Source organism: Emydura macquarii, unplaced genomic scaffold, assembly GCF_026122565.2.
Source record: "Emydura macquarii macquarii isolate MOO-44397 ecotype Brisbane River unplaced genomic scaffold, CSIRO-AGI_Emac_v2 contig_2308, whole genome shotgun sequence".
NCBI lineage: Eukaryota > Metazoa > Chordata > Testudines > Chelidae > Emydura > Emydura macquarii.
This window is the reverse complement of record NW_027132445.1, coordinates 309,030-336,875: the sequence shown is the minus strand read 5'-3', so window position 1 is coordinate 336,875 and position 27,846 is coordinate 309,030. Positions and strand designations below refer to the sequence as shown.

Genomic DNA, 27,846 nt, shown 5'->3' with positions numbered 1-27,846 from the left:
AGAATACATTTTTTCTGCTTTATTTCTAGTATTTTGTGCTGACAGCTCTGATGTTTTATTATATCCTCTGTCTCCCTGTGAAATGTCATCCTATTTGGCATGACTGAAGTTTTGAAAGCTTTAACTGATTAATTGTAATTATATTTAAAATCAGTAGGTTTTTAAAAAATCTGGCTAGCTAGCCCTAATTGTGAGAAAGAAATAGGGACTTATGGGAGACTTTCTTTTGCTTAGGTCAGTGGTTCACATCCTTTTCCATACCATGACCCTACATTACAACAGAAAATTTCCAGATCCTCCTTTCCCATCTAGCCATTAAGGACTATGGTTGTGATACCCCTTTACCTGTTCATAACTTCCATAGGGCTCACCATCCCAGACTGAGAACCATAGTTTAGTTAGCTTACTATGGAAACAATCACTGGTTTGCTTTTGGTCCTCTAGTGTAGACTGTGTTAGTCTTGACAGTCACAAATAGGAGTGGTCCGATTAGAAATGGAAAACGAAGACACTTGTTTACCAGGATTTGGGATGTATGCATGATGGAAAACCTCATGTACCAGAGGAAACAGTCAGCCAACCAGTTAGCAACAGCTGAAATAAATACAGCTACCATTTATCAAATGTACAGAGCAGGAAACACTTGCCCCGTTTCAGTAAAGCTCTTCAGCTGGTGTTTAAAGCACTTGGAGATAGTGGGACTTGAAGCACATGCTTAACTGTTTTATTAAATAGGGATTTGGGGTGGTTAGTGTGGGAGCTACCAACTTTTCAAATATGGGGCTAAAAAGACTGAGGAAATTCATAAGGCACAGATTCTCCAAGGGTACTTACCATAGCAATAAAACAAATGGAAGAACACAATTGCCACCAGTTTGAAACTTTGTTGGTCTTCAAATCACATCTCCCCAAACTTCGGGGGAGTTCCAATCCAAATCAGAACTTTTGCCATGCTGGCCCATCTGCATGCATACAAAAAGATGTTTCATATGGGAGAGTCTGATAGAACAACAGAAATGAAACCTGTAGGGTTCTATAGAAATCACTGTAAAACATGTAGAATAGAAAATGATACACTTTCTATAGTTTTAAATCAACAGAGAATACTATAAAAAGAGATAGAATTATCTAAATTCCATAGGAGGGCTAAAAAGCTGTAGAAAGAATATATAGAAAAAGTATAATACAAAATGATAAGCTATGGGAAATTTTCCATAAGGACTGATGACTCTCAGTGAATTGAAAAGGGAGAAACTGAGGACTGTTTGATTCTCCCTGTTTTGTTTGATTTTCTTGATCCATGAAGTAGCTGATATCTGCAAGAGTATCTCCTATGTATGTGTCACAACAGCGCTATATTTCAATAATAAAATGCAACTGGCTTCACTACAAACCTCCCACTTTATAAAAAAGAGGCAGGCAATATACAAACAGTGCTTCTACTATAATTTCATCCAGGTTATGAAAACATTTCTTTGCTTTTGGGTCACATTGGTTTGCAACTCCCAAGTTTCACTTTAAATGTAGGATTTGAATGAACCCTGAAGTTCAGTTAAAACAATGAATTTCACTTAGTTTGGATGGAAATCTTTAAATATAGGCCCATGTTTACTTAATACCAGGTTCAGGTTTATCAAAAAGTTTTGTGAAATTCATCTAAACTGTCAAACAACCCAGGATAGAGTTTAGAGTTTGTAACAAAATGAGCACCGAGGCTAGTTTAGTGTGGTTTTATGTTTCATTGCAACCATCTTGCCAGGCAGTACTTTACACACACGAAATCAGAAACCCTGAGGTTGCAATAGTATATACAAATATTTCTTATAGGACAAATCAGGATGGAATAATCCTGACGTGTTTACACCCAAACATAAACAAAGAGGCATATATGGTAAAATAGTTTAATAATTTGTTATTTGTTCCAGAGCTTTTTCGGGCCAACTGGCAAAAACTGCTGAGAAACTTTCTGCAAATCCCACCTTTTCCATATTTAGATCAAGACTTTTGCAATATAAAAAACTTCCCTCCAACAACTGAATCTTAAAATGTGTAGTAGGGTCTGATCCATTAATGTAATCAATAAGAAGCTTTCCATTTGCTTCAATGGGCTTTGCATCAGACCCAATGACCATTCAGTGTTCATTTCAGATCTTTAGACGATACACCTTATAAGCTCACAGTTCACAAGGGTTTTCACTAGAAATTTTTGTTTCTTTTTCTCTTTTTTGTTGTGCCTCATTTTTGTATCTGCACAAAGGTAATTTTCAATACCCGCCTAAGACAACAAATATTTACTTCCTTTGTGCTTCAGAGGCCATGTCCTTTGAGCCAGTATGGAAAAAACCCTACCAGTACAGGAAAGATTAAAAATAAATCAATTGTGAGAACAATTTTTTTAAAAGTCTTCCCTCATTTGGGTAAAGCTAGGGAGGTCATAAATATGTCTATAAAGATGTTTATAGTGTGAATTATCCCTTAAATGATAAGTAACTAAAACAAGTAAACATGAGCTATTGAATAATTGCTTTTCATTCCACATAGTCTCAACCAGTATTGAAGCTGGTGTAACACTCTTCCTTTAAATGACTTTTTTTTTGGTATGATATTCAACGCAGGACCAAATTCTTCTCTAATTACACTGACACCCAGCCACTGACTACGAGGCTGCCCTGGTGTAGCATGGTACAATTTAGCTCATAACAGAAAAAGGAAACCAATAATTAAGCAAAGACTTTAACCAAAAACCGTACAATGGATAATTCTGATTACCTATTTGTTCTACCCAGAAGCCAAATGCAATGCCCATTACTGCACTGGAATATGGAAATGACCTTAAGAAATAGTGGAAAAAGAAGGCTCAAGTTAAAGCCTAGTGGGAGAAGAGTGTAGACAGCACATTTTTTCCTCTTATAAAATGGGATTGTATAGATGGATTTACCAACATGACCAGCTGAAATTCTTGTAACAAAGAGGTATTCAAAATAATGAATGTTACAAAGCAGGTAAGACCAGGCACTCCTATTTATTCTCTCTCTCATAATACAAGAGCAAGGAGACATGCAATGAAAGACAACAACATTTTTAAAATGCATTTCTCTTTATTAGAATGTATAACTACCCTGAGGAACTCATTGCCACTCCAGATAATTGAGATCAAGAGTTTAGTAGCATTCCAAAAAAAAAAAAAAGATATATTTATGTGAACGAGAACATTTACATCCACTGCTTCAAGGACTATGTCATGCATTAGCTGACAGGGATTATTCCATATGGCCAGATTATGCTATAATTATCCACTACAGAGTTTCTCCCACTTTCTTCTGAAGCATTTGGTATCGGTCACTGCCAGAGATAACGCTGGACAACTGAGCTGATGAAGTAAGATCCAGGCAGTTAGGATCTAGTTTTATGTCTCATCTAAAAGCCAGCATTTCCAGAAGCCCAGCATCCCTAGCACCATGGTGGGACACTGGTTCAGTAATGACTCAAAAGGGAACAGCGCCATTTATTGAATCATCAATACCAGTGCCTAGCCGTTCCTTGGCAGTGTCCCATCCCTGTATTTGTCTTACTTAGTACAACAGATCTGACGGGAGCACAATTCAAGGCAGCATGGCTGCAGTGGAGTGCATAAGCAGTAACATGTGTCAGACTACCTAATAAGTTAAATAAAGAAAAGCCTAGCTTCATAGTCAACACCTCTCTCTTTGGCTGTTCTTGGCAGACATTTTTTATACATATTAGAATAAAAAAAGTTTACAATGTGTTCAGTAGAGCCGAGAGCCAAAGTGAGGCTATCCTAAAAAAATGTTCAGTTTCCTACTCCCAACCAACAGCTCTCAGACTAATCTCTGCAACTAGACTTTTGCTTGTAGGATGGAGTTTTAATTTCTTAGTTTTCTTTTTTGCTGCAATCACACTAAAAAACCAGCCAGGAGTAAATTCACAAAAGATACAGAAAAAGACCCTCAAAAAATGCAAATCACATTTTTAAAGGTTGGCCACACTTCACCCAGAGAACATGTTGAATCATATTCAGGAATTGCATAGAAAACTATCTGGCAGAGTTCACAGTGTCTGTCATGATCTGCTTTGGGGAATGGAAAGGGTGGTTCTGAGAACAAGAAGGCCCAAAGAAATGGAAAAGCTTCACAGAACTATATATCCCAGCTGGTGTTAGTACAGGGTACCTACAGCTCGGGCAAGTCTTCAATTACCAGCTGCTGAGCAACTTTTGATCTTTCAACAGTATTCTGCTTAAATTGCACAGACTAATGGATCACAACTGGGGACCAACAGTAGGTCTGATTTAGTTATGACTGTAGCGTTGTCCTAGTCTGGTTTTCCCCCCCCAATACACTTTCATCTATTTCAATGTAATACTATTACACACTTAGTTGTACTTTATAATGTGACTGTAGAATTCTGAATACAATTGAGATTTCCTGATTGACTGTCAAGGATGTCGGATTCGTATAAAAAACGCCCAATAAATGCACATGCTCAACTGTTTTCCTTATTGTACATTTCAGTTCATAAAAGCAATAAGGCAGTTTAGGGAGTGCATTTCAGTGTGGTTCTCGCATTTCTTGGGCACACGGTCACACCCTTTGGCCATAACTCTACCCCAAGTATGTTGTTATGGTCTACAAACTTAACTGCTTTCCATGTCTTATGACTTAGGTATGTACTATAAAACTTGGCTTTAATACACTTTAAAATATCAAAACAGGAATTTTTAATGGCTTATGACAGAATGCGCTACAAAAAAGTTAATTACTTTTCAAACTTCTCTTATTTCCTGGAGAAAGCATTTAAATGTGGAATAGGGCTCTGCAACATTTATAAAAATAAAGTTTTCTTAGGTTTGCTGCATGCGCAAAATACAAGTTTTTTTTTTTTTAAATCACCCTTGCAAAGAAAAATATTTATCAGCCTACATAGTCTTCTAGCCCTCCCATACTATAAACATCAATATGTGTACCGTTGCCGCCCCCCCACACACACCCTGCCTGAACAGACTCTCTCAGTCACACATCACTCAATACAAAACTCTCTCACATGTGTCTGCAGGCACACGTGTCAAGTCTCAGGCCTGGTCTACACTAGAAAATTAGGTCAGTTTAACTACGTCAGTCAGGGGTGTGAAAAATCCACATCCATAAGAGATGTCGACCTAACCCCCAGTGTAGACAAGGGCAGATCATGTATCAGAATAGTTGTAGCAGATCAGGAGTAAGTCACTGCACAACTTACCGAAATAATGTACATTTCCGTAGTTTTCATAAGTTTCTTCTTTCCTCCTTGCTACCAAACCCACTCCCCATTACTCCCCCAACCAGTCTGTGTTCCAGTAATGGGAGAGAGAGCAAGTTATGATACTCCAATACTCAAACAACCCAGTAATCAGTACTATGAGATGCACTTCAAAATCTTGAGTAGATATTTTAGGTATTTGAGATTTATAGTAGTGATAAGGGAAGCCCCTTTGTGCCGGTACGCTAGCTGGAGCAGCCTAAAGGGGCTCTTAAAGCCTTCATTCCAGCTTGGGGAGGTTTTCCCCAGCCAAAGCACTGGAGATTCCAGGCAGTGCTATAGCCAACAGGGCAGCCCAAGGATGCTGCCATCACTTAAGAGAGGCCCCTGAGGGCTACCATAATTATGCAGTGGATCTCTCCAGCTTCAAGCCATCTTAACGCCCTCCTCTTCCTCTTAGGGCTTCTCTACACTCATGGTTATGCCAGCAAAACTTTGTCACTCAGGGATGTGAAAAAACAAAAAAAACCACACACATCCCACCAACATGCGCTTATGCTGGCAAAACGTAAGTGTCGCCATGTTATGTCAGTGGGAAAAAGCTATTTTTTCCACACCCCAGAGCGACAAAGCTTTACCGGCATAATTGCGAGTGTGGACAAGCCCTCAGAGGTGCAGCACAGAATCTCTCCCTAGATTTTATTTTATATTCCTCATTAAATCTGCAGCAATAACTGCAGCATATAAACACACATGCCACAAGTAATAAAGGAATTACAGACACGGGGCAAATTTTCATTCTTGGTGGACAAAGTTGGGCCAGAACCCAACACCTAGCTCTGAACACCCCAAATGTTGTGGAAAGTTTGAATCCAGGCAAGATCTTTGCGGCTGACACCTGTCTCTAGAATGGGCCAGACCTAAATCCTATCTACGACCCATCACGAACTGGGAAAGGCTCCTCTCCATTCTGTACTTCGAGTTGCACTGCTATCATAACAATTCAATCACCTGATCACAATTTTAAGGAGCAAGCCTTGGACACATTCAGAACCTAATTCGCCTCAGTACTTAGTTTTATCTTCAGGTTTTGGGGTTTATTTTTTGGCCCTAAGATCTTAAGGGTAGGGCCTGTCATTTATTTGACATTTGCGCAAAAAAACATAGCACAATGGGATCCCACCTTGTTGTAGCCTTTCACTACCACAACATTTTACATACAAACAAGTAGTTTCTGTACAGGATAAGACAGTTTATGCACCTCGGCCTCAACTGAAATGCCCTGATGCCAATTACCTGTGTTCAAAACATAATGGAGAGACACTGGGCATGCAGGAACATGCCCATGTCCAGCAAGAGTCAGTCCCAAGGGGCATTAGACAGAACTGATACTCCAGAATCTCTGTACATGATTTTAATGTTTGTGAAATTCTTCCTCAAACTGAAAAATGCTAGTGCAAACACACAATCCTGACTCACCATGTTAAACACCTTCTCTCCGTGTCCACAGAAACTGAGAGGATCACGAATACCCACAGAAATAGATAATAATTTAGACCAGTAAGTCAGCACATACTAAGTTTTTCTTAAAGAATAAAGCATGGACAGAAGAAAGGAAGAGTGAGGAATCCACAGGAGACAGCTACAAGTGTGGAACGTTTTCCTTTGCAAACTTCAGCTTTTAACATTACTAGATTTTATTGGCCATTGATATGGGGGTGAAATCAGTGGTAAAAGCTTTCATTGACTTCAATGGAGCCAGGTGAGACAGATCGACAATTTCCTGTAATACCCTGAACAAACTTGGTGGAATTAAGATTAACTTTACTGAATTAGGGTTAATATCTTTCAGGTCCATTGAGTTAAAAATGCAACTGTGCTGGTGTTACTGTGGCATTTTATGCACCTTCTCTAATAGTGAGGGGGATGCTAATGTACCCCATCTGTTATTAGCCCCTTTAAGACACCCTCTGGAGAGATCCATGCATACTAGTTCAAACTGGATTCTCCAGGGCCCAAACAGAGAGAGAAAGTGTTTTGGGGGATAAATAGCCTGGTTTTAAACTGGCTCCTCGCCTTTTTCCTGATCCAGCAAACAGACAGGACCATCGAGGTTGTCCTTGGGCCATAGATTGTCCATCAAGGGCCCCAATCCTTAAGGAAGGATTGGAAGGTTGGGCCTACTGAGAACCCATGAGACTGGATGCTTGTTCTGAACTGAAGCTGTGATGAACTTGAAACCACCAGGACATCCCTTGTGCAGGAATTTGAATGATTGCTCCTGCCAGAATCCAGATTAAGATAGGGGTGATCTCTGGTAAATTATCAACAGGCATGTAGTTTCTTTTATTGTTTTTAATACGTCTCCCTGTAGTGCTTTTACCTTAAAAATAAAATAACTGTTGACAATCACTGTTATCAGTCTTTGACGAGAAAGTGAACAGACGTCCTTTCGCAGCCAGTCTGCGCAAGGTCTAACACAGTGCCAGCAGGGAACTGTGCAGCCTGGAAATACCATGGGCAGCAGGGAGAAAGAGATGCAAGTCTACACACAGAAAGGCAATGGCTGTGAAGCTAGAAGCCCACAGTGGGTGTCCGTGCTGGACAACAAAAGTGCAGTTGCCCTGAACTGTGACACCAGGATTTCATATATGGTTTCACCCCTCCCAAACGTCTTGAAGATTTTACAGGCACCTCTTCAGCTGCCTATCACACAAGTAGTTTTTCAGGGGAGTTCTGACTAGTACCAAACAGGGGCACAAAATAACTTCATAGGCTACCAGGTTGAGAGATAGCAACACTGTCAACGTAGCAGGAAAAGGTTACTAACATGACCGGTGAGATGAAGTGTATGCAGTCTATGAAAGAAGTGTTACTAAATAGAGACTGATGAATGAACAGGGCCCACATACTGATCATGTAACATCTACCTCACAGAGGGATATATTTGACCAATATGACAAGTGGCAGAAAAGGGCCTTCTACTTATGGCCGATATATCAAGCTAGTCTAGAGTGCTCACTCTGAACAGTGCATAATCCTAAAGAGAAAGGAAAGAGTCTCAAAAGAATAGCTTCATGTTAGCTAGCAGCCTGCCAGTAAACCAGAAATGACCAGGATGTGTCACTTTACTGGAAGACCCTCCCAAGACTGCCCATTTTACAGGAAGCAACCAGACAAGCCCAGGGCTTTACAGAGAAGGGCAGTGTTTTGCTTATACAGTCTGCTTAAGTTATTACAGGCAGTTCAGAAGAAGCAAGACAGATGTGGAATCATGATGCAAACATCTAGCAAGGCTATTATAAAGATGGTCCACAGCTGGAGGAACAGGGCAGAGGACTCAGACAAGAGAAAAAATTGATAAGGGGGCAATGAAAAGGCAGATGTTGACACACCAGCCTACTTCAGAATTATCTGAATTATATGGTCAGTACAGAAAACGTGGTTACCTGCAATTCACGGTGAGGAAAGGAGCTGAGTCATTGCAGAGGCAAGTTAAAAAAGAGAAGTCAAGTAAGGTGGATTTCTTATCTCACACTATCTGTAAAATGTTTGATATGTGACATTTCTATAACGAGACAGAGTTCAATAAAAAGTAATGGAAACGTATTATGGGGAAAATGCCAGTTTCAGAAATACTATGCTTTGGGCAAGCAGATTTTAAAAATAAATGCATTTATTAAACGATGTATTCAGAAGTGAACAATCACTTCAAATAATGGTTTCAGACCATCGTAAGTAGCACTCAGTTCAGTCACCTGATGTAGATTCTACACCTTGAAGACTCATCTTAGCCTTTCAGCTTGCTCAGGTGAAGAAAAGAGACAGTGAAAAGCTCTTTACCTCCAACCTCATCTTCAGCAGCAGCACTGAACAGGTCCCTCTGGAGTAGCTAAGCAGTTTATGGACCAAATTCATTAACTTCAACGGAGATACGTTGACTTAGACAAGCTGAAGATCTGGCCCAATATGGCATGCCAGCAAGGGCATCTTGAGGCTCCAAAAGAAAAATTCAGTTCCCTACCCCCTTCTGCATCTGAAATATTGTTCTTAATAGGTTTCGGTTTTTTACAAGGCTAAATATTTGTACAATATGTATTAATATTCAGGACCACCTGTTTGGGCCATCGCTGGTATGCTGGTAGAAGGTTTCTTAGGCACAGAGGCTCTCTAAGGATTCCCATGATAAGGTGCATATACACTGCCAGGTGGAGAAAATTGTCTCAGCAGCTGATACTTCTCTGTAGTAAGAGAATGGCAACAGCAGTTATCCATGAAGCTAGAAGCACCAGAGACAGCAAGTATAGCATCTCATCCTTCTCTTGCACCCAGCATCACTTTACGCTCCTTTTGAGCACATACCTGCCTTCTCTTAGCGAGAGTTATCTGCTTCAATGAGACAATTCTTCCACAGATGACAAACAGCAACCTAAGGAAAAAGCATCCCAGTTTCAGTAGATCTAAAATGAAAACATCCAGGGGCACTGAAGCAAGGTAGAAACAGTAGATTAAGTCTGCAGAATGGAGAGGCCTCCAAATGATCAAACTGTAACACACCATCTCTTCTTTCCTCTCCAGTGCCTACTGCTACTCCCTGATCAAGAATCACATCTGAAAAGATGGTCATTTCAGCCTGTGACTCTTGAGCAGAGGAGACAGGATGCAGAGAGAAGAGCTCTGGAAGGGACAAGAGTTTTCACCAGGATGAGTGGCTGGAGAAAAGCAGGAAGAACAAAGCCAAGTGAAAGGGGATAGCTTGTATGTAGTGTTGCAAGAGACTTTTTTTTTTTTTTTTTTTATTTGTGGAGCATTGACAATGCACTCAGTGCTACAGAGAGCACGAAGTAGACAGGACGTGGCAGGATATTTGTTGTTACAGACCTTGCCAAAGTAAAGTAGTGACGCAGCTGGTGAAGTTAAAAACCTCTGACCTGAACAGAACTGATATCCATGACAATGCAAAGACCTGCAGTATCTAGTCATCATTTAAAAAGAAATGGAGCAAAACCGATGTTTATTACTTACATGTAAAGAAGGGAAACAAAAAACCATAAAAAGAAAACCAAATTATTAATACAGTATGGAATTAAGATAGAATATAGCAAATCATTAAAAATGCTAAGTTAAGAAGTTATGTAGGGCTTCACTAATAACTCTTTTGAAGTTTCTCGAATCTTTTTCATGCTCTAGACCAGTGTTTCTCAACCTGGGGGTTTAGAGGGGTCGCAAGTGCAGAGCTGGTATTGGGGGTGGCAAGAAAGGCAATTGCCTGGAGCCACAGGGGCGCCATGAAACTAAGTTACATGCCTCAGCCCTGTGGGGGTGGGACTCAGGCTTCAGGGGTACAGTAGTTTGGAAAGGTTAAGAACCACTGCTCTAGACCAAACCCACCACTACTAGCCAACATCACTAGGTTGTAGCTTTCAGCAGCACTTCACAGACAACAGTGCCAGCATTTCACTCACTTTTTATTGAAGAGGGAAAAAACAACCCTAGACCAGAAATTAACCCTTTTTTTTAAAAAAAAGTCAAAAGTTAGATGTCAGTAAAGTCAAATGTTACTGAAAAGCTGAGCTGTGCCAGCAGTTTCCCATGAAAATCTGGCATTATTTTTCTCTAACTGGCATCCAGGCAACCATGGTTGTTAACAGCCCTTTACATATATCTAAACCAGCGCTCATTTAAAAATATAAAGCTGGAACACTATATATGGTACTGTTTGGGGAGAGGTGGGAGGGAAAAGAGAAAAAGGTTAAGTGAAATAATTAAGTTACACATTGACACAGCACTAGTTTAAGAACTTTTTCTTTTTTTTAAATCCAAGTCATCTGAGGGGAGTAATAAACAACCAATCGGTAGCAAGAGAGTTAGGAGATGCCTTCTGAAGACCTGCAATAAATCCATTTTTAAAAAATTATAAAATCACTTTAATATTTTCAGATACAATGTGTGCTTAAGGAGTGACACTGCTGTAGGAAGGGACTATAAAAATGGCATCCTGAAGTTCCTTATTTATGGTCTCTCCAGGATTTCCACATTATATGAGCTCTATTTAAATATAAACCCCCATTATTCTAATTGTTAGCCCTACAAACTCAGTCTGAGCTCCAAGATCCAAGCTGGATTCTTTCCACCTCATACATCAGCACAACCAATAAACAAGTGGCTCTCAACCTTTCCAGGCTACTGTACCCCTTTCAGGAGTCTGGTTTTTCTTGCATACCCCCAAGTTTCACCTCACTTAAAAACTATCTCCTTACAAAATCAGACATAAAAATACAAGTGTTACAGCACACAACTACTGAAAAATTGCCTACTTTTTCATGTTTACCATATAATTATAAAATAAATCAATTGGAATATAAATATTATACACTGAAATGTAAGTATAGTGCATAGAGGTCTGCCAGGAGGGCACATCAACTTGTTTATACTGCTCTGTGTATCCTTAGGGGTACATGTACCCCTGGTTGAGAACCACTGCTCTAAACCAAGGGTTCCTGAAGTATGGCACACATACCCATAGGGTCATGGGGGGAGAGGGGAGTGTGTACATGGGAGAAATTGTGTAATGGTGGATTTTTTTTAATTAAATTATTTTATTTATTGCATTTTCATAATAGGCCAGTCATGAAGTTTTAAAGCACTGTGGGAATTTATAATATAAAATACGATAGTTAATTTACTTCAAGATGTACCAATGATGACACAGATACACAGAGATGCTGAGGTACAAAGCCCTCACCTCCAATCACTGTATAGCGTGGGCTCTGTTGCCCAGCAACAGTCCAGTCTGAGCTCAGAACTTAATCAGGATTTTTTTTTTCGGTTGTATATGTGGCACTACAAGTATAGCTGTATATAACAGTGAAATGTGGACACATGGCTAAAGACAGGCAGTGTAAAGAAGAACGCACAAAGTATCAGTGATGCGAAGGATAGGGGTACGCAGGCAGCTTGTAGATCTGGAAGGGGGTATTCAAGAAGAAAAGTTTGGAACCTCTGCTCTAAACTAACCTTGCTGCTAAAAGTAGTGCAACTGCACACTTGTTCAAACCCGCTGTCTTCAGTGGGTTTCCACAGTCATTAGCAAGTGGAACACAATACGCCATCTTACTGAGGATACGCAAGATGGATTCTGTTTCCCCTCAGCTGTATTGACTTTGTAGGGCTAAAAGAAGTAATAAAATAAAATTAAAAACAAAAGTTTATTATTTTTGTCACTAAGACAGAAGAGGCATCTCTGAATACCCACAGAGAATAGATCTGATGAGTAAGGTAATGTCTCTTATTTAAAAAAAAAAAAAAAAATACAGTAATTACTTTTCAATAACTGCATTTTTTTTAAAAGATCAAAAGGAAGCGGTGTCAATTTAAAATTTGCAACTTCTAAAAAGTTTGACTTCTGTTTCATTTTAGTGGAAACATGATATTAGGCTCAGTAAAAAGGAATCAATTTTCATAATGGCAATTTCACTGATTAGGTTGTCAGTTACATAAAATAAAGATTTCATAATTTTGTCTCTATACCAGCTTATGTAAACTGAGCTGTACAGTAGCAAACCTTCAGTGTCTTCTCCAAATCTTTAGAAATGAGAGGCCTTCTGTACCAAAAAGGTCATTATACCACACTTCAACATAACTAGTTTTGATGCTGCACCCATGACCATAATGTCTAAGCACCCTAATGCAACAGGTTGGGAGCATTTTCCTTCTTTTGTGGGGCAACCCCCCCCGGACCCAAAATAATTGCAGCCAACCTACTCCATCCAAGCTCCTTGAGGAAAATCAGAATGACATACTGGCCATCTAACGAAGGACCTCTTTGGGTTTGTTTCTTTTTGCAAGTTTCATCTTTGTCTTTCCCCTCATGCCTTTTTTTTTTTTTTGGAACAACATTACAAAAAAGCAAAATCTGTACAGTCCCAAAGGATGAACATAAAGAAGCGTTGCTGAAGATGGAGCATCTTTAAAGGGCATGCAGAATTGTACTAGAAAACTGGAAACAAGGAAAGGGGTAGGAATGGGTGGGTACAGGCCCCTCCCTGCCTTCTCCCCTTACAGACCTGCTAGTATGTGCTGTTGGCTGATCCGTTGCTAACTTATTTCCCCTTCTTTGCAAGAAAGCCCAATGTTATGAGGTGGGCCGGGTGAAGGGACAGCACTTTGGGCCAGCAATGGCAAAGTTTGTTGGCTGTGGAATCTGAACAGAGAGGAGGAACTGGTGGATAATTTGATGACTTTAAAAAAAAAAAAAAGAAAATGGTACCTATTGTACCGCCAATTTGTGCTTTATGTTGTCTGTCTTGTCTATTTACATTGTAAACTCTTTGGGGCAAAGACTATGTCAAACTTTGGCCCAGCACAACAGTGCCCCAATCCGGATTATGGCCTTTGGTCAAAACCTCAATATAAAAATGTTAAATAATAGTGGTCCCTTAAAGCAAGTGGTTGTCTCTTGGGAGGTGGGTGTATATGGTGAACACAATTGTGTGTACCTCTTTCTAAAAGAAAGACATACCTAAAGAAGGGAAGTAGGATTGAGGGGTGGGGGGAGGGAAATGGAGAAGAGAGCAGCTGATCTCTGCATCTTCAGGGTCTTCCACTGATAGAAGCTTCCCACTCGTCTTCTGCTTCTACTTGTTCATCTTTCCCTGGAAAGAATTCCACTTAACTATGAATTTTCCCCTGTGTGGGTTAATGTTATAGAATGTGTTTGCAACCACTAACATCTAATACATTTCCAGTGAGTGAGTTTTACGGTACCTCTGGCAATATGTAAGGCACCTCTCTTGAACCCGGGTCATTTTAGGGGAACCCAGAAGTCAATTCATGACTTAATTTATACAGTTATTGTCTTGGTTTCATGCTATATTTTGAGAATTCAGAAGATGAATTCAAAGGGATGCCATTATCCCTGAGAGATTAAGCAGCAAACTTTGCAAGAAAAAGCGGATAATGAAGCATTTTATTTAAAACTGATCTTGGCAGATCCTTACAGATCCAGCTGAAATTAGACAGCCATGATCTCAGCACCTGGCTATGCAAAGACATCTCAGCTATGTAGGTGGCATGTGTGGATCCAGGATATTTTGCCAAAACATTAATGAATAAAATGATATGTTCCTTCTTTTAAACTACAGGATTCTCTTCCTCCCTACCTGCCCCCATTCTCCCTACAAACCCCATCCTAGTCCTGAATTAAAAATGTGTAGCATTAGGATTAGTAGTGTTGATCCAAAGAATTTCTAGTAAAAAACTGATGCAGTCATTCTTTAGAGTGGTAGAAACTGAAAAACAAAAAGGTTAATGAATATGTTCTTGCCATTAAAAAGAAATAAATGAAATCACACATTATCAGCTTCTGAAAACTGAGGCAGTGCTTCCTATTCCTATATACCTTCTGCTTATCCCATAGCACTGAAATAAGAAGAGATCACTTACTCTTTCTCAGGATGTTGGAAAAACTAATCACAACACACACGCTCTCCATGACTTTCAGTTAGTGCTTAGAGTGGATGGAAACTGTTACGAGATGCACACAAGAAGACATTCGCAGTGCTCAACCAGAAGATGCGTTGGTCCTACAAAACTCAGGAAAAACGTGACACACTCTTGAGCACTAGCAACTGGCACCTTATTAACTATTTACATATGTACAGACATCTCTCTTCGATAGAGAACTCCTGTAACAAAAATTGAATGGCCGGATGCATTTCAGAACAGAGTTCATCTCCAGCAACCCTCTGGAAAGGCCCAGTGCCTCGTAGAAAAAGAGGAGAAGAATTCTTTCCTCAGCGTAAGCAATGAAGAACTTTAGTTTGTCCTGTTTTCCAGCTATCCAGAGATAATAGGTCTGCTGTGGTTCTTCTACCCAAACATTAGCAGTAAGTACAGTGGTTAGCAGTCATTCTCAGTTCATGAATTTACAGGCTGCAGATGCTCCAATTTGTTAATATTTTACAGGACAGCCCATTGCTGCTTAGGGCTGTAATAGTCTGGTCATTACTTTCTCCTGCCACTTAAATCTGATATTTCTCAATGTTAAGCTAACTCGAACCCCAAAGAAGGTTGCTTATGTGGCACGTGGAACAATGAGCTTCCTATGCATATGTGGATGCTGCGTGGGTGTGCGCACGCGCATGTAATGAAGGAGAAGGAGAGGGGAAGATCTGCTACTCTCCTTCCTCTGTAAGTAGGCAGGGAATGGGTGAAGCCTTGGCTTGCCCTTTCCTTCTGCTATCCCCTCCCCAAATGCCCCAGAAGCCCACCTGAACCAGCAGAGGGGATAAAGTAATCTTTTACCGGTGTAGACCTGAAGCAAGAATGGGGAAATCCAGAGAGAGAGAGAGAGAGAGAGAGAGAGAGAGTGGTGTGGTGAAGTGACAATTTTTTCCCCAGTCTTCTCCAGGGGCCATGTATCTATGTACTGCTGCTCGTTATGGGCCAGGAATAAACTCTCAGTCTAGCACTTGTCTTTGTGTCTTAACGTGCATTTTTCTCTCTCTGCCTAAATTTCAGCATTTCATTTTTCTGTCTGGCATTTAAATCTTTCCTAAATAAATTATTTGAAGCTTCCTCATGCTAAGGTATGTTTATCCACAACTTAAAATGAGAGAGAACATAACGTGTACTAATAGTGGTACGCATGCCAATGGACAAATGGTGTGTTTAAAAAAAAAAAGAACATTAGCATGGGGGCAAACTGGGAAGAAGCAGCTCTATTAACGATTAGGTTACTTTACATAATACTATCATAGTCCCTTACACCCTCTGATTCTCCAAAATGGGCCACAGAACCCACCCCTGGCTGCAGAACTGTATTCCAGCATCTAAACTTTCACTGAGAAAATTACATTTGTATCCCTTATGGTTGAAAAGAAACTCTAGGCTCACATTTTCAAAGTTAAATCAAAGCTGTGGTGTCTTCCTGAATCTGCAGACGGTCTAAAAGAACACCTCTGGGAGGTAAGAACTGCTCCAGTGGGTTGTTAAATAATCATCTTATGTTTCATGCTTAACTATCAACATTATTATTTCACTGTTTATTATTTTGAATCAGATACATATAAGTAATGTGCTTAACTCCCCATTCCCAGGTAGCTTCCCTCTCTTCCCAAGGTGTATAAAGCCTCAGCCATGCCCAACCAAGTTGCCAAAATTTCCAGCATTGTCCCTATCAACTTCTATAACGAAGGTGAGCTTAGTACAAAAATCTTTGGAATACTGAAAAATGTGAGAACCACAAAAGATAACTTTAATATCAAATAAATAATTGGTGCCCCTATAACACTGATTATATTCTTTATTTTCATAATTAATTTATTTTAAAACTTCATTGTTTAAATATAAATGAAGCTGCTTCCATATGACCAGTCTGCCACAGAATTTAGGACCCTGGAATACCTGGTACAGTGATTATTTTATACATTTCCTTTACTATTAAAGGCATCAGATAAATTGTCTCCCTCTCAACCCAGTTTCCACTTCTGCCTGATCCTGCAAAGAGGTGATAAGCCTGTTTTTAATGACGTCACAACACACCACCATGGTTTTGAGCACATCATCAATGTGATGCACTGCAGGATCAGGAAGAAGGCAAGAAGCAAGAAGACAGGAGTTGTTCAAATGCAAACATACCTGACAATGAGCAAAATGGCAAGGGAGAATATGGAAAAGGTCAAATGATTTTTTAGCAGCTTTCTAGAAGTAACTATTAGTCCTTAAAGGGATACTCCACTGCTGTTCCCATTATTTTGTAATAGGCTCCTATAGGATCTATGTGTTTTGCCTTGTTTTTATTCCTATATCCTCCATGATCTGAATTCCTCACTTAATCCCTTACTGACTGATTTAGGAAGTATCCTAAGTCAAACACACAGAATTCTGCAAATCATCTTTAAAAAAGCATGGGGCCAGATTCTCAACTGGCATAAATCAGCATAGTACTACTGAAGTCAATGGAGCTACACTGATTTACACTAGCTGAGAATCTGGCTCTGGGTTGCCAACTTCAGGGTGAGCCCTCATTTTGCTAGTAGTTGCTACCACTGGGTCAATAAATACTTGCATATTAACACACCTCTATTCAGAGAAAAATAGAATGAAGAATTTAGTCTTACACCCACCAGCATATGAAAATTGGGCCAGGAAAACCTAATACTAACAACTTCATTACTAACTCTCCGCTTAGTGCGAAACAAAGTTTTCTATGAGTACTACTGGACTCTCAGGGGAATATTTCAAAACCACCTAGTAATTTTGAAAGCCTTTGGCTCTTAAATCACTACGTGCTTTTGAAAATGTTACCCTATGTACTTATATGGCCCATATCACTGAAGGATCCAAGTGCCTCAGAAACAATAAAATTTCTCCTCACCACACACCCCTATAGTTAAGAAGTCATCCCCAATTTTATTTACAGAGAAAATAAGTGATTTGCCCAGGTTAACATTCTCCAACCAAGGAAAAAGAGACTATGTCAAATATTCAAAATGTCAACACTTCCCAGTAGCTCTACCTCATAACATCAGGGGACCAAATTATTTCCCTCTAGCATGTAGACTTCAGTCTTACCTCTCAAGCTCTAAATTTCTCCCTCATAGTCCTTCAAAAACAAACTGTATTGATCAGATCTAGATACAGTTAACCTACTCCAAAATATTTTAGAAACATAACCTTAGTGATCAGTCTCTTAGAATAGGCCATTATGACAATGGAGTGAGCACGACTCTCCCACTCTTGAGGCCTTGATTCAGTAAGTTACTAATTTAGTGCATGCGTAACTCTAAGCATTGACTTCAATGGGACTACTCACATGCTTAAAGTTAGGCACGTGCTAAAGGACATTTCTATATTGGGATCTAAGTTACTAGAAATGGGAGGTTTCAATAGTTATGGAGAATCAACAAGAACCATTACAGAAAGAACAACTTGGAGTTACTTTTCTCCTGGGAGTTTCCACGAAGAATTATTCCATTATCCATAAATCTTACCTATCAAGACATATCATCTCTCTTCCCAGGCATCCATACTTCCACTTACCCTTTTTCCCCCTCCTCTCTTCCTTAACTTTGTGTGCCCAGTAAGTCGCCATAGCAAACACTAAAGGCCATGTTCAGCCTTGGTGAACATGGACGTAACTCCACTGAAGTCAATGAAGTTGCCCTCACTTTCACTAGGCTGGATTTGGTCCATAGAGCCAACAGTTGGCTAAGACACACCCTTTATCTAATGGATTAGTTACATTTATACTTTGCTTGCATACATGACAACCTTTATCCTTCCAGAACATTTAAAATGAATTTGTTTGCAGCTTAATTGTAGTTACTCCAAGTGGCCTCATTTTCTTCCCCTACAACAAAGCTTTTTTTTTGGTTGTTTCTTAAGAAGGCCTTTACATCACAGTGATCATCGTCAAAGCACCAAGGTTTGGACGTTACTTTTTCAGTTGATCAGAAATGCATATGTACAGAAGGCTGGCACGTTTCTGAGAAGCAAAACTAGGTAACTGAGCCCTTGCTTGCTAGAGAACTGACAGCTCCAGAGTCCCAACTCACTAGCCACTGAACCAGCCTAATGTTTAAAGTATTGTTTACTCTCCAGGTTTTGTCACATCACCTGGAAATTTTGTACTAGGCTACTTTTCATTTGGTACGCGTATACACAGGCTTCTGCAGCAAAAGCAAACAGGGGTTGCCCTTCACTGTTTTATTACAGTACGTGTGTAGTACCTAACTGTACACAATGCTTTATAGACGGGTAAGTTATATCTCACACACACCCCGCGCCTCCCCCCAAAAAAGTCAAATAATCTCTGTCCCAGAATGTCTACACTCCGAGAATAAACACAGATCACACAACAGAGTGGCACTATGAGCTGTACACTTCATGGATCAGGTATATGAAATGAAATTAATAGGCAGCGTTTAAAATGAACAAAAGGAAGTATTTCTTCACACAACACATTGTCAACCTGAGGAACTCCTTGCCAGAGAATGTTGTGAAGGCCAAAACTATAACGGGATTCAAAAAATAATTAGGTAAGTCCATGGAGGATAGATAGGTCCATCAATGGCTATTACCAGGATAGGCAGGGATTGCTGTTTGCCGTAGGCTGGGAATGGCCGACGGGATGGATCACTTGATAATTACCTGTTCTGTTCATTCCCTCTGAAGTACTTGGCATTGGCCACTGTCGGAAGACAAGATACTGGGCTAGGTCCAGTATGGCCATTCTTATGTTCTTATTTAAGGTGAAGGAGGAGGGTGGCTGGCTTACATTAATCAAAGCAGCTGTTTGAAATATAAGGCTTAATGTCACCAGTGGGAGGAAAAGACAAATGGAACAGAACCGAACATAAGAATGGCCACAATGGGTCAGACCAATGGATCATCTAGCCTAGAACCCTATCTTCTGATAGTGGCCGATGCCAGATGCTTCAGACGGAGTGAACAGAAAGGGCAATTATCGAGTAGTCTCTCTTTTGTCATTTGGTCCCAACTTCTGGCAGTCAGAGATTTAGGGAACCCCAGAGAATAGGTTGGCATCCCTGACCATCTTGGCTAACAGCCACTGATGGACCTATTCTCCATGAACTCATCCAATTCTTGTTTGAACCCCATTATACTTTTCGCCTTCACAACATCCCCTAGCAATAAGTACCACAGACTTCCTTATGTTTAATAGGAAACAAGTTTAAAATTCTGTCAACTCATTGGATGACCCCTGGTTCTTGAGTTGTGTGAAGGGGTAAATAACACTTCCCTATTCACTTTCTCCATACGAGTCATGATTTTATAGCTCTCTATCATATCCCTACTTATGTCTCTTTTCTAAGCTGAACAGTCCCAGTCTTTTATCGTCGCCTTGTATGGAAGCTGTTCCATACCCCTAATCATTTTTGTTGCCCTCCCTTGTACTTCTCCCAACGGGAAGGAGAAAGGGCTGGACTGAGCATAAAGAAGGGTAGGAGAAAGCGAGTGCAGAGATGGGAGTGTTCTGCAAGAGAGAAGCAGCCTGAATGTACAGGCTGACAGTGACAAGAAGCCAGGTTACTGTCGTATGTACACAATAGAGTCATGACATCAGCATGAATGCACACAGTTGTAGAAATCCAGATGTTTGCTCATAGGAGGAGACAATGAACGGAATGAACAGTGTCTGAATGTAACTGCTTCTACCAACTGAAAGGGAAAGAAGGAAGAAGCAGTGTAAGGCAGACATTAGGTCAAACTCCTAGATAAGTTACACCAGTATAAATCTGGAGTAAGAGCAAAATTTGGCCTCCTATATTTTGACGTGCCCACATCAAGATTACAGCAGTTTTTTAAAAAATTTCTACAAGATTTAATCTATAATACTTTATACTGATCAAAATCCAAGGCATAAGAATGAATTTTCAGAAGGTATTTAAGATCTCACACAACTAGACTATTTTTAGACTGAGAAAAATGCATCCCCCAACTGTCCCTTTTAACTTTGAGTATCTGTACAGGAACGACACTTAAGAGGACATCGTTAATATTAACCAAGACCCCTTATCCTGCAAACACACACATGATAACTTTATACACAAGACTGGTACCACTAAACGCAGTGGATCTACTCATATGTCTGCTAGATTGGGGCTCAAGTTTGCCTCTGAAAAAAGAAAAAAAAAAAAAAGAGGATTTAAGCAATTTTTAAAAAGCTCTCTCTCAGGAGCCTGGTTCTGCAGCATGATTGAGAGCCCCCAGTCGATCACCGCTTTCTGTGAAAGCCAAAAGTATTCAACATTATACAGAATTGGACCCAAAGAAAAAGAAACGTATCTACTTTCATAGACTGCCAAAATAGAGACAGTTAAGAGGAACATATAGCAGGATAAATTCTATTCTCAGTTAGAGACGTGCAAGAAAGCAGCACTTGTTCAAGCAAGGACTCTTCAGAGAATCAGTCTGTCCACCAGTCCCCACACCAACAAATCTCTCATCCCCATGAAACGTTGTCTGAAATATTGTATTACACTAAAGCAGAGACAGCTGGATAATGGCAAAAGTAAGAGTTGTACACAGGATCACTGAATAATGTTAAATTTATCATGTCATTTTATGTTCCATTGTTTTTGTAAGTAACACCCATTATTTTGAAAGCGCAAAATCCATTTAAACTTGCTTTTTTGTAGCCAAAGCCTTCCATCTTTACATGTTCTCCACCAGCTTTCAAAGGATCATAGAAAAGAGAGGTAAACAAGGTCTTCTGGATCATAGTCACCACCACAGGCTTCAGTTTGTCACCCAAGATCTTAGCCATTTAAATAACACCGAAAACAAAGATGCAGTCAAAGGTGCTGCTAGCAATGTGACAGGGAGACACACTGACTGACCAGTTGCACATACCCCACCCATAGGACTCAGTTCTAAGGTTACTTACTCTGGTGGGACTCCACTGACTTCACTGGAGTTACTCATGATTCAGATTGATGTAAGCAAGATCAAAATCAGGCCTGTTTGGCGTCCACACTTCATTACTAAGGATCTGATAGTGGAATGTACAGAATATCCTCTACACCCGCTGAAGTCAATGCAATGTGCTCAATGTCCAAAACTTGCAATGTCAGGCCCTATTTTAGCAGGAGCAGTTAGAGAGAGATCTAGCAAGGGCTTCATAAAATGCTTTGTGCAAGACTAAAAAATGTCACCTCAAAGAAGTTAGAAAATTATATGCCCTGTACATGATGTCCACCAGCCTGCCCCTATGTATACTGACCATGAATGAGGGAAGAACAAAGCTCCACAAGCATGAATTTAATTTGGCCAAAGAACTGACACACAGTGCAGCAGTTTGGAATTAGTCTGTGTTAGCTAGATGTTTTAAAACCATCATAGGCCCTCAAAATAAGGATGTTTATTAGCATAGCGTATCCTTGATTTACCAAATAACGCACAGAATTAAGGTGGCAGAACTAGAACGAGTCTCTCTATGCTCCATGTCTTTGCCACTGGAAGAAGTCCACAGAGCAGAGCTGTATTTGCATTCTTCATGGATACTTAGATTTGATAGTGTCCAAAAATCTGAGCTTTTGGTGGTGGTATTGTTGTTTTTTGGTCTGTCTGTTAGTAAATTAGAACCTGTGAATTAAACAAACACCCCACACATATATTTTAGAACTACATCTCAGGAGTTACACGGCTTTTTCATACTTCTGAACAAATATTATACCCCCTCTCCGATCTAATAAGTATGTTCTCTCTACGGAGGTAGAAAACCTGCTATAAGCACACACAGCATGTAAATCATTTCAGATTAATCCAAAAATAACTGTACATATGATGTAAAAAAAAAAAAAAAAAAGGATCACATCCACCATTTTGCACAAAATAAGATCACTACAGTATTGTGGTACATTGAACACTTAATGGTTTCTACAGTTACGTATTCATACAGACAATATAATTAGCAAGCAGCATTCTTTTCTGTGAAATACAGGGCAGAAAATAAAATAAAACTCACTATATGTTCATAAAAATACACTTGATCTCATTAACTAAAACTAGATTTTAAACTAAATTCCATAATTTACAATGCCAGAGGCTATAGTAAACTGGATTATATAGGTACAGCATAGGTTCACATCCAGTTTGATTTGCAAAATACCTTGTGTGTTTTCCTATTATTTATTTATTTATAGATATTTATTTGCTCTCCTATTTTATTTGCTCTCTTAATACGAGCAGATCCGTGCTTTGCTAAATATTTTTCTACTTTCATTTTATTTCTTATTCAGTGTACTTCTAAAACAAGAAAAATATCTGTATGAAGTTAAAAGGTTGTTTTCTGTTCCTCGTTACATAACCAGAGATCTTATAGGAAGTACTACTGTGGAGTTTTTAAAAATTACCACACACACACACACACACACCACTGCATTACAATAATGTTAACTATGTTTCCATACATACCACAGGTAACCAAATTAAATGAAAATGATATGTAACCCATTCACCAACTTTCAGGTCAATGCTGAATATCCTTTCTGTGTCTGACATCATCTCTAGCTGGTAAAGAGGTAAGATTTTCTGGGGTAGTGACAGCAAAACCACATTTTTTCCTACTGATTACAGAAATACTGTATGCTGTCATGCAAATAAAGTCATTCACAGTGATAAAAATGTTCCTCAGGTGACTGGCTTGGTTTTAATAGACAAATGGTTTTAGGAAATGATGGACATGGATTTTGTTTTATTGTGGAAGAGACAAGCAATCTAAAAGAACAGCCATGTAAACCCCAAACAACCCCTTTCAAGATAAATGGTGCATCACTATGACTTCTTCTTTCTAACCAAGCCAAAAAAGCATGCCAGGAACCAGATTTGAGATATTTCACTTCAAAAAACACAACCCAATGCAAAAAAAACCCTGGTGGAGATTGAATTTCATGATTTTTGATTACTTTTGTGACACTGTGATCCTTATCATTCTTTATAAAAAGGACCATTGACTCCATATTGGAGAACACTCTCATTCCATCCCTATCAGCTCTATGCTCAGGTTTGCACCTGCTAAGACAAAAGCACCATATTTCTGAATTCTAGCATGGTAAGAAATAAATGTATATTTTCACCTTATACACACCATTGTCTCCCACCTTAGTCTTCACACCCATTATAAACAGCTTTAAACATTGCTTTTAATCCAACTGGTATTTTTTCTCTCCTCTGCATTTATAGCCACAACCTCTGAAACACTGTAGCTTGGCTAGGTTCATCTGGGCCCATTTAGTCAAAATAAACACAAAGGAAAGGAACTAGTGAGCTGACTGAAACAAACAAACCAACCAACCAACCAACCAAGGGGCTGCAGAACTCCCTAATACTTGTGTGCATAGCTGATTTTACACCAGCTCAGCTTCTACATTGATATTATCTTGTCAAAAAGTGCAGAACAGCTTTCATCACAAATACTTAGAGCTCAAAAATTACAGCAAAGCACCGAAGCTGTTGAAAAACCAACTTTAGCCGGATGCAAAGTGTGCTCTGCAAGTGCAGCATTTGAAGCCTCAACATGACGCAACTGAAATCATGTCAGGGATGGGGGCTCATTGACGAAAAATGGAACACCGCCCCATCAACACACACACATCCCACCTCAAAAATATACCACTCATTGCCCAAACTCAGAGCACCCAGTAAACAGAGATTTGCAGGCGCTACCACTCGATGATACAGTGTGAATATACCAATGCAACTGACAAACAGCAAGTGGTGAAGGGAATCTGGATTGATCAGCAAACCTGCAATTCCCCCTCAGCAATGGATCAATAGCCCCTTCTCTCTCCTTCCTGCCCCCCTTCATCCCTTCACGCTCAAAAGTTCAGTGATGGCGCAATCACAGCAGCCCAGCTCTTTTAATGCCCTTATTGGAAACAATCTGGCCTAATTATTAAAGTCACCTCTATAGCTCTCTTTACTCAGGGAGATAAGCCAGGCTGATGCATTCCTGTGCTGGGATCCCCCTGGACACCCAATTGCCTCCCCTCCCCTTGCAGGCTCCCTCCTCCCTACCTTGCTCCTCGCTGCCCTCCAAGCAGGCTCTAGGTTCCTCCTGGGGGAGCCCGGATCCTCTACCCTCCAGGGTTTTGCGTTTCTTCGACATCTGGCCGGTGTTTGGGAGTTGAGTTTCTCCCCTCTCTCTCTCCGGGGAGATGAGTGTATGTATGTGGAGGGAGAGAGAGACACACACAGAGGGGGAGAGAGAGATTGAAAGAAATCGCTGCTTGAAGAGAGGGGAAGAGACTTTGGAGTGGCTGGAGAGCAAGTAGGAGGCAGGGACTAAGTGGAGAAATCCCACAAATCACAATCCCATCAATTCAGCCCCACGTCTAAGGGGGTTGCTTCTCCCTCTCCCACCTCCTTCCCATCCAGCTGGGGGAGAGAGGTAGAATTAAAGAGGGACGCAATGGACACCTCTGCTGCTTTTACAAATGTTGGTGGTCAGCTTTTTGGGGTGGGAGGCGGTGGGGGAGGGGGATGGATTTATATTTCTTTCCACGGGGCTCCCTTGGGGGTTAAAATGAATGGCTCGAATGGATTGAGGGGAATGAAGGAAATGGGGGGGGGGGAACAGAGGAAGAGGACAAATGACAGGCGCTTCCAGGTGGGAGGGCTGAGTTCCCTGCAGGGGTCATGTGTTCTGTAGCTGGGGATCCTGAATTTCCTGGAGGGGTGATGGGGTTTGGGGGGGCGGGCTGTTCTCTCTTAGGTGGGGGGAGGTGTCCCCTGGTCCTCCCCCTGAGGACGGGAGGGGGGAGCACGGGCTGGGTCTGCTGGCCTCCCAGGCAGGCACCTGCGGGATTTTAGAGCCATTGCTGCTGCGGCTCGCAGCTGACTGGGAATATTCACGAGTAACTCGCACCTTGCAAACTCCGCTGTGAAGTCAGTGGCCGGCCCCCGCATTTCCACTCTCTCCCCCCCCCACACACACACACTTTGTAACCCTTTCAGTCCTGGAGGGAAAAAGTGCCGCTCTCCCCCTGCCTGCACTGCACAAAATTCCCCCTCCGCCTGTCCCACTTTCCAAGCAAATGCCGAGGTTCGGGGCTGCTGTTCCACGGAGGGGAGAGCCACTTACCCTCAGCTCCTCTCTGCCTTCCCCTTCAGCTCAACTTTGAAGAGCAGATCCTCACTCTTCAGTCCGGGAGACTGGGGTGGGGTGAGGTGGGGGGGGGATCAATCAGTGACAGCAGCTGCAAAGTGGGTGAAGCTCGGAGAGCTCTGTGGGACCCGATCCCAGGTCTTCCGGGCTCCAGCAGCAGGGCTCCTTCCTGGGCTCTGCAGAATGAGGTGCTCAACAAGTCTTCCTCGCTAACAAAAATGAAGAGCACAGGCTGGTCGCTGCTCCCTTCCCGTCTGGTTGCATTTAATAAAACGATGCAGAGGGAGCTACTCAGATGATCAGGACATGTTAGTGGCGCTTGCAGTGGCAGCAGCTTTACTTTGTCTAGTTCTCTCTCTCTCTCCATATATATGTGTGTATGTGGTGTGTTTATATTGTATATGTGTGTGTGTGTGTGAGTGTGTGTGTGGTGGGTTCATAGGATCTCAGAAAATCCTGGCTGCCGGCTGCCTGGAAGTTCGAGTTTTTCTTAAGCAAAAGGGGCTGATTCTTGGACACATCTCACGTCCAACAGGAGGCAATGACGTCTGTAGCTTCATTGCTATAACAGCACCAAGGCTGCAGTTGCCAGTCATTGAAATGATAAGGGGCGCTCAGACGTAAGCAGCCTGGACCTTTAGCAAGAGCCTGAGAGAGGAAGATGGTTTTTCCCCCCTCCCCAAACAAATAAAGACTCACAATGAACAGCCAGAGAAGGGGGGGGGGGGGGACTCAGCGCGGCGATCAGAAGCTTGTCTCCCAGCTCCCGAAATATGTTGTAAGTGACTAGACTTTGGGGAGACAGCGGGTTTGAATTGGTCCCCGCTCTCCAGGCAGAGGTTGATGGAGGCTGGGGGAAGCGCTCTCCTTCCCACCTCTCCAGTACGGTTTAGACTGGGCACATACACCCGGAGCCCTTCAGCACGGCTACAGCCTAAGGAGCAATTTGTATTTTTGCTGTACATACGGCAACGAGCTTTGTTCTGCAGCAGTGGAAAGGAAGGTGCTTTACAAAAAAAGGCGATGTGCAGCAAGCGGCTCATTTCCGCGTGGGCTCACTACATTGTCACCGTTCTGGCCGCATTCAGAGACTGTTTCCTTACTGTGTGCCCAGCTTTGCTAAACTGAGGCGGGGGCACAGTATATAAATACCTAATACTCCCAATCCTCACGGTCACTGGTTGGAGCTGCAAAAGGATCAGGAAAGGGGAAAAGCAGGATCCCCCCGCGCCCCCCCGTGATCTAGTGTCCTAGAAATGACAGCTCGGGTGTTAAATAACCAAAGAAACTGCCTGCCAACAACACACTGCTCCAGGATAGGACCAAGTATATTAGCATCAGCGTTGAGCAGCACTCTCATTGCATGCAGCAGAATCAAAACACACGCATAGGCAGAGTTGCAAAGTAAGGTAGTGGGTGAGGGGAACAGGCTTTCATCTCTGGACACAGCAAGGAGCACTCATTTCCCGGGTGAAAACGGGCGGGGGTGAGCACAGCTGATCCAGCCCCACTGAAGTCAGTGGGAGTTTTGCCATTAAAGTCAATGGGAGCAGGCTCATGGAATCTTAAGATCCATAGGGTTAGAAGGGACAGCCAGGGTCTTCTAACCCCTCCCCCCCGCCAAGATGCAGGATTTATTGTGTCCAAACCATCCTCAACAGGGCTCTGTTCCCTACTGGACATTCACCACTTCAGTGCTGCGCCTGTGGCACTTGTGTTCACTAGAGGCCCAGGACAGAACTAAAGCACTAAGTGAAGAAACTTGCACAGCTCCCCATCACATCTGCCTTTCCTTTCAAAGATACGAGGAATAAAAGGCGGAAGACACAGATATGGCCTAGTTGACTGAGCTGGGGGCTGGGATTTAGTTGACCTGAGTTCTAGCCCTAACTGTGCCAATGCCTTGTTACATGTCCTTAAAGCAGTTGGTCATTGTGCTGCATCTCCCTCTCCAT

General features: G+C 41.3%; 1 long non-coding RNA gene across 1 annotated transcript in view; it reads right to left on the bottom strand.

Annotated features, from left to right (window-relative positions):
* LOC137161501 (uncharacterized) overlaps nt 1-25,090 on the bottom strand; it is a 185,594-nt gene extending 160,504 nt beyond the window's left edge. The window contains exon 1 of the long non-coding RNA XR_010922101.1: nt 24,802-25,090. This is a non-coding gene — a long non-coding RNA (uncharacterized lncRNA). The remainder of the gene's footprint in view (nt 1-24,801) is intronic.
* Nucleotides 25,091-27,846: the final 2,756 nt, after the last annotated feature.